This window comes from Glandiceps talaboti, chromosome 5 (genome assembly GCF_964340395.1).
Source record: "Glandiceps talaboti chromosome 5, keGlaTala1.1, whole genome shotgun sequence".
In the NCBI taxonomy this organism is placed as follows: domain Eukaryota; kingdom Metazoa; phylum Hemichordata; class Enteropneusta; family Spengelidae; genus Glandiceps; species Glandiceps talaboti.
The window spans coordinates 23,299,959-23,312,416 of record NC_135553.1 but is presented as its reverse complement, the minus strand read 5'-3'; positions in this window follow the sequence as shown (position 1 = coordinate 23,312,416).

Here is a 12,458-nt window from a genome sequence, read left to right as displayed (position 1 = left end):
GTATGTATGTATGTATGTATGTATGTATGTTTGTGTGTGTATATATGTACGTACGTACATACGTACGTACGTACGTACGTGTGTGTGTATGTATGTATGTATTAACGTATGTATATACAAAATGTATGTAATATGTGTGTATGTATGCATGTGTGTATGTGTAACTTGTAAGAATGTATGTATGTATGTATGCATTATATGTATGTATGCATGCATGTATGTATGTATGTATGTTTGTGTGTGTATGTATGTACATGTACGTACGTACGTACGTATGTGTGTGTGTATGTATGTATGTATGTATTAACGTATGTATATACAAACTGTATGTAATATGTGTGTATGTATGCATGTGTGTATGTATGTGTGTGTGTGTGTGTGTGTAACTTGTAAGAATGTATGTATGTTTGTATGTATGTATGTATGTATGTATGTATGTATGCATTGCATTATATGTATGTATGCATGCATGTATGTATGTATGTATGTATGTATGCATGTATGCATGTATGCATGTATGGAATCATGGATAGATGTATGTAGACATGTAGGTGTGTGTGTGTGTGTGTGTGTGTGTGTGTGTGTGTGTGTGTGTGTGTGTGTGTGTGTGTGTGCATGCGTGTGTCACCTGCAGTGTGTTGTAGGAGAGGGGAGACACTAACGAACACCCTGGCTCTCTTACATTAGATTCTATGTTTCGAGAGAAAACACTACTCACAACTTTAATAGTGAAGTTCACTTTCCTGATTATAATAGCAATATATTAGCTTCACAATCACACTGAATAGTCCACTGAGCAAATGCCATTTCAAATGAATGTAGTGGGCATGTCAAGTCACTGAATTATCGGGTTAACTTTGGTTTCCTCAACCATAACAACATGTATCCATGTCAACAGTTCTGTAGCACAGGAATTATGCATCCAAAATGTTAAAAGTGAGTTGTATCAACTTACATTAGTTTGATTTGCACATGGTTTGTACAGTGTATAATTACATAATTCCCAATATTTGTCTGCATAGCCTGGTAAATAGTGTGCACATTTCATACAAGTATAGGTAATGTCAGTGACTTTGTTCAATTTTATGGGAGCTGGCATATTTATAATTTGTATTTCATGCTGATAATTAAAAGAAATCTTTTGGGGAATCGTCATGACAGATATGATAATTTTTCATTTTCATCTTGACCTAACTCCTGAAGTTATTAGATGTGATAGATTGATTATGAATATGTCATGAAAATTATAAGGTGGTTTATTGATGGTGCCTGAGGTATGAAAATATATTCAACCTACTGGATTAGTGAAAAATTAGAAAACTTATTGCTCTGAATTTTAAAAAACAATGCCACCACATATCTCCTATGTATTTGATGGTCATGAGCTGCATATCAATCAGGAAAATTTGCATACATTATCATATTTGCACATTTGACTTGCATATTAATCAGCATAATTTGCAAAGATCATAATATTGGACAGAGATGGATAGATATTAATCACAATAGCTTGCATAGATTGATATTTTACAGATTTGACTAGAATGTAATTCAAAATAATTTTCATAAGTTATATTTGATGGCTTGCATATCAACTGAATTATTTGCATAAATTATAATATTTGACATTGTTACTTGCATATTAATTAGATAATTTGAAATGAATTATAACAGTACGACTGTATGGTTCTGTGTAACCTGTGCAAACTGGGACTGTTTGAAGCCTTCAGCCTTGGGGGAAGATTTGTGAGTTTCTTGTATGTAGAACATTGAATGTGTCCTAGTAATGAAGGCCAATGTCTGGCATTCTTCAGTAAGACACAACTAGTACCTTGGGTACATGTATTTGTTAAGGGGTACTTCATTTACATACAAAACAGATTTTGTCTGTGTTTCTACTCTACTTGCAAGCTTTTGGATAGTCTTTAAGTTCTGTGGGTTATTTTTTTTTACCACTTTGTGCCATGTTAATACTTTCAAGCACAGAAATTGTCTCTGCACCCCTTCCAAACATACAGAGAGAGGCTCTCATTTCAACAATTTTAGTTATGCTCAACAGTGTCTTTTTTATTGTTTTTTTATGTGCACTTTGTTTTTTGCTTGTATATTGTATTTTGGGTTGACCTTCCTCTATGCAAATGAACAGCATCATCACAGATCAGTTAATAGGTAACGTAATTGCAAGAAGTGTACAACATGCAAAAATGTTATATTTGACTAGGTCAGAATTAAGGGGGTGCTGAGTTAGAGTGGAAAAGAATCTTGCCTGTGTCAGCCTGATTAGCTGTATCAGACATTACATGTATAGGACCACTTAAGGTTAGAATTGAAATGTTGGTGGGGAAACCAGACGTTTGACAGAGCTATAGAAAAAGTTGGGCCAGAACAAATGGATGATCCCATGTAATCCTTAATAACTAATGTGTTGATCTGGGATTGAAACATTGCCCTTTAACTCTATTGGTTGTAAACTCATGCTGATGCGGTGGCATAGCGGTCCGGTTAGTGCAAACCCAATGTTAGCACTGAACTAATCCAATACGCTAGCCCAGTTGGAAAGTGATCTTGAAACGTACTGGTAAGTCTACATCCGTGTAGTGCATTGTTAATTATGAAGTTCTCGACAATATTCCTGCTATATGTTTGTGTTATATATTATGAGCCCTGTGGCAAGGTATTAAAGACAGGACAGGTAATGAATAAACGTGATTGCAGTAAATGAACAAAAAAAGCAGAGTGGAATTCACAAAAAACACACAAAGACAGGAAGTTGCTTTATATGCTTAGCCTTGTCTCATGCTCCATACCATTGTCGTTAGACAGCTCGGCACACAACAGTCCAGTCCTCCAAAAATACAGGGCTTTGAAAGTCTGAGGTCATGGGTTATCAGAGTACAAATCGATGTATGGGATGATGTCATTGTTATGAAGATTGATAGCGACTGAGGTCACACAGGGTCAAACCTGGTCATAGAGGTCATCCAAGTATTCAAATGGGATATCAGGATTTGCTTTGACGAGGTGTTATGACTAAATGCCGACATCAGCTCACTACTCACTTCAGTCACAATTTTATTGCTAGAGGCATTCTACTTTATATTGTACATTGCATATTTTATGTTGATTGTTAAAGTCATAACGTCTGGTCCTTTCTTTCTTCCAGTGTGATCTGCATGAATTCATGAAACTGAAACCTATCAATTTGGCATGACCACAATAAACAACCACTAGAGGAAAAGATTGATGTATACTCGTCTTTGTGTGAAGCTATACATAATTTATCCCTAGGTATTCCGTAAAGTAAATTCCTGTCAAACTTTGTTCCACCGAATTCTTTAGGCTAAAATGTTAATTGTGTTTTCAGACACCTCACAAGACAGATGACAACAGTTATTACTAGTAATTTGTCACTCAGAAGAGATTGTCACTGGAAAAGTTACATACTTTATCAGGGGATGTGGCTAAGTCTTGGCGTATATGGAAGATTATAACAGAAAAAGTAGACAGAAAATACACTACATATGATATGCAAGGTACTGGAGAAATCCTGAAAGTTGTCGTCGACATTGAAATTTAAGAATTAAAAAAAAAATTATTTAAAAAAAAAAAAAATATAAAAGTAAAGAAAGCAGGTGTTAGTACTATATAGTAGAATATTCTGAGTACCTTTTAATGTGCTGAAAAAAATAAACATATAAACTCAGCTTGTGCCTTTAAACAGAAATACTAAATAAAATTTTACTGTTAACACTTTTTATTAAAGTAACCTTACTAAAGATACTGTATGAAACCAAGCTACTGATTGGCTATATTAGATAACATGTTCTACATTAACCAATCAAAATGCCTATTCTGTTCTCTATCTCACTAATTTGGAGGACAGTTTTCACAATAGCCTCACATGAAGTAAACTATCAGTTAATTTTTATGACGTAGAAAATCAATAAAGTGAGATATTTATCAATGGTGTGTTGTCACAAGATGAACAAATAATGGAATATTTTAAGACATTTGATTGAAATAACACTCAGATGTAATTTGCCGGACTACATCTTGTGTAATATACTAAAGCCCCCAGTCTGTTGTCATAAACCACAGCCTCTTTTATGGCACCATCCAAGATGTCTTGATACAGGGCTTGATACTTCACAGTGTCATGGAAGAATTAGAAATATCAACTCTGGTTTGTAAGAATGTGTTAGCCCAGAGACTTGGCAATCTGACTTGACATACTGGCTTGACAGTATAGCCCACAGACTTGGCTATTTGACTTGACATACTGGCTTGACAGTATAGCCCACAGACTTGGCTATCTGACTTGACATACTGGGCTTGACACTAGCCCAGAGACTTGGCTATCTGACAATTGACATACTGGCTTGACGGCATAACCCAGAGACTTGGCTATCTGACTTGACATACGAGCTTGACAGTATAGCCCAGAGACTTGGCTATCTGACTTGACATACTAGCTTGACACTATAGCCCAGAGACTTGGCTATCTGACTCGACATACTGGCTTGACAGTATAGCCCAGAGACTTGGCTATCTGACTTGATATACTGACTTGACAGTATAGCCCAAAGACTTGGCTATCTGACTTGATATACTGACTTGACAGTATAGCCCAGAGACTTGGCTATCTGACTTGATATACTGACTTGACAGTATAGCCCAAAGACTTGGCTATCTGACTTGACATACTGACTTGACACTATAGCCCAGAGACTTGGCTATCTGACTTGACATACTGGGCTTGACAGTATAGCCCAGAGACTTGGCTATCTGACTTGACATACTGACTTGACAGTATAGCCCAAAGACTTGGCTATCTGACTTGACATACTGGCTTGACAGTATAGTCCAGAGACATGGCTATCTGACTTGACATACTGGCTTGACAGTATAGCTCAGAGACTTGGCTATCTGACTTGACATACTGACTTGACAGTATAGCCCAAAGACTTGGCTATCTGACTTGACATACTGACTTGACAGTATAGCCCAGAGACATGGCTATCTGACTTGACATACTGGCTTGACAGTATAGCTCAGAGACTTGGCTATCTGACTTGACATACTGACTTGACAGTATAGCCCAAAGACTTGGCTATCTGACTTGACATACTGGCTTGACAGTATAGTCCAGAGACATGGCTATCTGACTTGACATACTGGCTTGACAGTATAGCTCAGAGACTTGGCTATCTGACTTGACATACTGACTTGACAGTATAGCCCAGAGACTTGGCTATCTGACTTGACATACTGACTTGACACTATAGCCCAGAGACTTGGCTATCTGACTTGACATACTGACTTGACAGTATAGCCCAGAGACTTGGCTATCTGACTTGACATACTGACTTGACAGAAAAGCCCAGAGACTTGGCTATCTGACTTGACATACTGGCTTGACAGTATAGCCCACAGACTTGGCTATCTGACTTGACATACTGACTTGACAGTATAGCCCAGAGACTTGGCTATCTGACTTGACATACTGACTTGACACTATAGCCCAGAGACTTGGCTATCTGACTTGACATACTGACTTGACACTATAGCCCACAGACTTGGCTATCTGACTTGACATACTGGCTTAACTAGTCTCTTCTCTCACCCTCAATTTTCTGTTTTCATTTTTTCTTTAATTTCACAACTCTGTTATGTTGAGTGAATGATTATCAAAATTAATATATGTAAACAGTAGATAAAATTTGATTTTATCTAAACTTGTAATGTTTATGGCCACGTTTAAAAATTGCCCCTATTTTAATTGTGTGTATATGTATCATTTATTTGTTTCCCCGTTTGCCCGATTGAATTATTTACTAACAATACACCTGGAAGATATAACATTTCCTGTAAAATAAATTTTTCCTACAGCATTTATTTTACATTGTATTGATCTTTTTCCAGTGTCTTTCTGAGTCAACAAAATGCCTATGATAATCAGTATATACTAAAACTACTTAGTTTATTTGTTCACTTACTAGAGTTATTATGTATGGAAATACTTTTTCTTGAAAATTGATTTCATAACATAATCACTTTTGTGTAAATAAGGACAAAAACTGTTTGAAGAATCTTTTTCTCCTTTTACCACTCAACAAAGGAAATGTGTTTTCTTCAAGTTTGCTGTCAATTAACAGCTATTTTTTTTTCTTCCTAGTTTGAACAGAATTCAATATGAGGGCCAAAATTGGATCGAAACACTTCAAAATGTAGAAAACAGAAATCAATATGCCTGACACAGTTATGAATATATCGACTGACTAGCTTTAAGAAAATAATTTTTCAGAACACATCATGTATTTTAATATAATATACATCTTTTTATACTGCCTGGTGATAGTTCCCATGCCCTTAAGCAAATATAACAAATGTGTCACGGTTTCTTATAACATAATGACTTCAGAAAATAGGGTAGGTAGGTCGGAATTTTATTTTATTTTATTTCATTTTTTGTGAAATTGCTTCGACCCTAAGACAATTTAGATACTTGTTGGTCGCAATACTTCTGTAATAATTTGATGAGGTGTAAAAGAAGTAAATTTAGGGAGACAATTATGCGTGAAATACACAAACACAAAATGCAGACTGTAGTGTTCAACTTACAGTCAAACATCATCTGCTTCTCTGGAATATGATATTTAAAAAGATGACCAAAGATACTTTGACAAAATAAAAATTGAATGGAAATAGAAGGTTAGTGTTGCCATTTTACCTTAATGTAAAAAAATGTTGAAATTTAAATGGAAATAGTAAATTCTATTACTTTCCCCATTTTCGATGTAAAAAAAATTGTTAGGGTCGGTGGCTTTTAACTTACGTAGAGTCAGTCAGGTTATCTGAAACACACATTTTTTTTATTTGGCCTATTATGACAAGATTCAGAAATGAGAGAATTAGGTCACACTGACATTGAACACATATGCTTCTTAGGAATACGTCGTCACGCTAGCAGCTTACAAATTTTAGTGCTATTCATGCCTTGAATGAAAATTTCCTTCCGGCACAAGATTACATTCACCATTCTATTACAATTCTTTAGTACTTGTGTCAAAAACATTAAAAAAATTGAAGCTTCCTTTTTTTTTTCTAGTTTCAACATGTAATTTTGTTCATATGTAATGTTTTCACAGAGTAGTGTCTCAAACTACATCACTAGTATGCCACACCATTATGAATTACAAATACCAAATATTGTCATACTTCAACACTTGTAGGTTGTAATATTTATATGGGCTGCCTATCCAGTTTTGGCAACAAGTGTTATTCCTCAGCGATATCTGATTATTAATATATTAATTCATTCATTCAACATGAAACAAAAACAGGGTTGATATTCTCAGCTAGATTTCCCATCATATACAATTTATCCTTCAGTTACTATTAAAATGAAAAGAAACAGAATGCCCTGTAGGCAAACTTCATCTTACACATAAAAAAAAAACACACTTGAAATACGACACTCTGTGACTTTGAATTGCTATACCATGTTCCTGTGGGTAATAACTTGGCAGCACATGGACAACCATGAACTATATCACCCACGCAACTCTTAAACCATTAAGAGCTGCTAGGTAATTAATTTCGTCATCGTAATATCAAGCTGAATGGAGAGCAATGCTCTCGTTTGTCACTGCGTAGGAAAACAAAGCAGAGGAGATACAGTGAGTGAACATATCAAATGCATCCTGCCACAGGTTGAATTGTACAAAGCATGGAGGTACAAATGAGAAGAAGTGTTTACACTAGAGGGACTAATTAGTATTTCCTTGTCAAGTCAGTGATAAAAAAACACCCCTAAATACTTGACTGTCAGTCTAATCTAAGGTGTGGTGTTATCTACCTATCACCAAGGACAGTGGAATCTCATTATAATATTTGTGCTGATTAAGCTATTAAAACCAGGATATCACGCAGGGACTGTGTTTTATACATTATAGCTTCCTGATGTCATCATTCCTCAGGGCATATTGGGAAAAATTATTATAATAAAACTAGATACCTTCATCAAATGATTTAGTGAAGTCTTTTAAAACACAATTTTATCTGTGTGTAATTAACTCATAATTCCATCTTCTTGTATAATACAGATATGTTTTAGTACAAATTATTACAAACAGAATAACTACCATACAAACATGTACATAACATACAACCCCCCCCCTTATACTGATATAGATGTACTATGCAGTCTGCTGTATATACATTTGTGAAGTATAGATGTAATGACACAGAAGTGATCTAGCTTTATAATATCTATTTATCTATTCAATTTTGCATTATCCCCCCCCCAAAAAAAAAAAAAAAAAAAAAAAATCAAAAATCAAAAATCAAAAATCAAACATAAATTTAAAAAAAAATCTTTCCTCTGAAAAATTGAAGACAGACCAAAAACAATAGATAAATGGTTGGGAGAGATATATTTTGTGGGGTGGGGTGGGGGGTGGGGGTCATTTACATTTTCAAATTGTATATAATTGGGAAAGGGGGAGTGATGATGGAAAAAATATTTTAGCCAACCAATTGATTTTGAAAGACCTACAGTACCTAACAACTACTCTTTCAATCATCACCACCACCAGACCCAGTTTATACATATAGTTGCCTGGTTTTGTTACAGTGCCATGTTTTATAGGCATTGCCAGGGATAATCATAAAAACACCCTGTTGGTTAATGGATTCATCCCTGGTTACTATATCCTTGAATGAACGAGTTAATACATTACACTTGTATGGGAGTGTAAGGCTGCCAATGATGAAAATCATTATAACATTTTCTGGTTAAATTTTTTTTTTTTGAGACAGGATAAAATCTTATCGATCAATGACAAATAAATAATTTCATTTGTAAAAAAAAAAATTAAACCAAACCAAAATGAAAGAAAGATCATTAAAATCATAAGATCATTATAAAATTATTAAATTATAAGATCATTTCGCCAGAAAATATTGACGATTAGGCATGAAAAAAACCATTCTGTGGTTCTGATTACATTCAATGTTCAAAAAGGTGGGGTAGGTAGATTTTTTATTTTATTTTATTTTATATTTTTTTTCATGTGTGAGTGTCTAGTTCAGATTTTCTATTGTTTTCCAAATGGTCTCTGTATTGTTTATTTCTTCCTATCAGAGGTACAGCTATTGCAGATTGGAAGAACAGTTTTAATTTGTGTTTTTAAGTTGATGTCAGTTTCCGCACCCACTATTTCTTGTGAGACTTCACAATTTTCTCGAATATGTAAAAAAAGTTTTAGGGTTGGCGCGAAAAACTAGGTGGGGTTGGATAACTGGAATCAAACAAATTTTTTCATTTGGCCTTATAACAATTTCCATCATAGCCAGCCTTTAGGCCACCATACACTTGTATTTTTAATGACACATTTCGACATCATTCTTTAAAAAGAATTTCAGTAAGCAGGTCCATAAGATTGGAACTTCAACGTAGACAGGAAAAAAAAGTAATTTGGTTGTGTATCAATGAACATTATTCTAATTATCTTGAAAGAATTGACAGAAGAAAACAAGAAGCTAGCCAAGATATGATTTCACTAGGGAAGAAGAAGTCAGTCATTGAAGTTGTGTCTTAATTCCCAAAGGAAAAGTTGCACTCTTGGTTCCATTGTAATACTATTTCATTAAAAAAAATATTCTATAGTGTATAACTTTTTATCCATCTCATTACAATTCTTTTGTTAGTTCAGAAAAATACAACATAATCCCTACGGTATAAATATTGTACAGTGCTACCTATTCAATAAATAGCGTTTCTCCAAGTCTCAATCAACTGACTTGGTATTTCTTTGTGATGTCTTTCAATTTTCTGAATGTGTTCAATTTTTCAAGAGTTTATAGAAATTAATTCTGGAAACTGTTTTTTTTAATAATTATAGTGCTATCCTTGGCTCTGATACTTGTCACTGCAAGCTATCAAATTATTGGCTAATTTCAGGTAGGATAGGTAGACCACAACAAGTCTCTTGGCTCGTGTTTTTTGTGCAGGATGCTAACTATCTCATGATAGGAATATCCTGTTTACTATGCACCAGATAGCACACAGCTGAATCACGAATATTCAAATTTGTTGCGTAAGGAATATCCTTGAAACCTGTTATTTTCTAGGAAAGCCTTCAATTTGTCACTCTTCACTGAAACTCAGACTTCTAATGAAAAGAGTTATTGCACCATATTTGTCATCTTAATATGCAAATATTGGACAAGTAAAGTATACATAGCATGTCAGTCAGTGATGACATCAGCAAATTTACATAATTTATGAATACACAATTAGGAATCAACCATTTTGTTTAGGGGGTATGCCTTTATGATGACAAGTCCCAAGAGTGTTATTTATTGTAAGTGTACCACTGCATAAATATTATCTAAAATTGTCCAATATCAGCTATTATGTCTTTATTTCCCAAATCTCATAAAAAATTTTAATTACTGCTTTAATTATCATGCTCAATAGATTTTTCTCACACATTTAAGTTCATGGAGACTTTATGGATTTGAACTCTGAACCCTAGATGGTTTGCCTCTGGACAACCTAGAGTGTAATACCCAGCATTGGAATTCTTTTGTTCAAGTACTTCAGATAAAAGTTGACAGGCCCATGATCAAGTGATATGAACTAGGTCAAATGTTTATCAGAATGTTTTTAGAAATGTGCTGAATTTTGTTGTGACTGTGTCCACTCACCTTTTATCTAAAAATAGATTATACATTGCAATGGACCCAGGCCATGTGTATCTATTGTAACTAAACTTTGTAATCAGACACTGTGATTGTACAGTGTACCAGCCTATGGCAAAATAGTTTCTCAATTAAATTCATGTGTACATCGGGTTGGTACTAGTAATTTTACCACTTCGGCTGTAATGTACCTTTAATAGAAGTCTTTCCCTCTGAACTAGTTCAGAAGTTCATTGAGTTTTCAGAATCCTTTAGAAACTCAGATCACATATTCATTAATAGATCACTTCAATTTTCAATTATTACAAAGGTTCACCAAAATATTCCAAATGAATCCTCAAAACCAAAAAGTAGAACAATCGAAACTTACGGTCTTGTTAAAGCCGTTAAACTGTTCTCTTCGCCAAGTAGCCTAGAATCCAGGTGATCAAGGATTTTGAAATTTGATTTTGATTTTCCCCTCAGAATTCAAAATCCTGAATCGCGTGGATTCAGGGCTAATAAAAATAAATATTTCACGGTAACGGTACCGGTATTTTTTGAATATCGCAAATACCTATAATAAACATCATTATTTTGTATTACAATCATCACAGTCCTGGAATGGAATAAGTTCACAAGTGACTGTGGCTGATAACCGAGAGACTATAGCTGTCTTGGTGCTATATCTCTAGAAGCTCTCCACACCGTGAGCGTCTTGAGAAACACCACCAGAAAAGTCTCTAGGCTATAAGAACTGTGCCACTACAGATTCCATGCTACTGAAAATGTACTCTGACCAATACAAGAAGCCTCAACCATCTTGTGCATGCAAGCTTCCACTACTTGAAGACCAGGGTGAACAACATGTTGTGTAAATACAAGTTTCCATCTTCTTCAAATACCTTTAAGTAGCAAAAAGATCTTGAATAGGTCTATAGAGCCTTGTGTAATTTGATCTGTTCAATTAGTATAGCCTGTTGAAAGTCAATTTGTTCATGCTTGTTCATCTTTTTTTGCCCCCAGAGTTCTATTTTAAGAACTTTAGTGTGGAATGTGATCAAAAACTCCAGCCTTGTAACAATGCAGGACCATACTCCATATTTACACTAGAGGGTAGATTCTGGTTGTGATCTAGTTGTGATCTAGAGCACAGGGGCATGTATTATTGCTTAGATTTCCGTTTTCTTAGGAAAATATCATACGAATCTTGCTGCTACAAATGTATCGATATCTATAGTACTACGTATACTATAAATATGAGAAGGGTGGTCATCTTCCGGGTCATCTTTCTTCGTAACCTTTCAAATTTGAATAAAACATGCACATTTGCAACAAAAACATACCTGCATGAAGAATATGTGCCAAGTAAACTTATACACTATCACTGGGGGGCAAAAATGCTTTTGTAACGATAAAAATAGACCTTTTACAATGAGCGGGCGCTGTATAAAGTCCTCTGTATGTCAAAGGCAGGTCAAATGACATAGCCGTCTAATGTTCACTGCTGATTGGCCAAGAAAGAGGCGTTGACTAATGACGTCAGATTACCGCTACATTTCAAAATTAGAAGCACGGCCATCACTAAACCCGGAACCATGGATCTCGAAAAGTTTACGACAGCTTCCTGTTGAGTATACTTATACGATTTCCAATACAAATGCATTTTTACTGTGTCAAACTGTGAATCTGTGTATACTGAAATTAATTTCATTTTTGGTGGCCCATAAAGTAGTGATGCTTCCGGGGGATTTGAAGGTCTTATTGTCGAC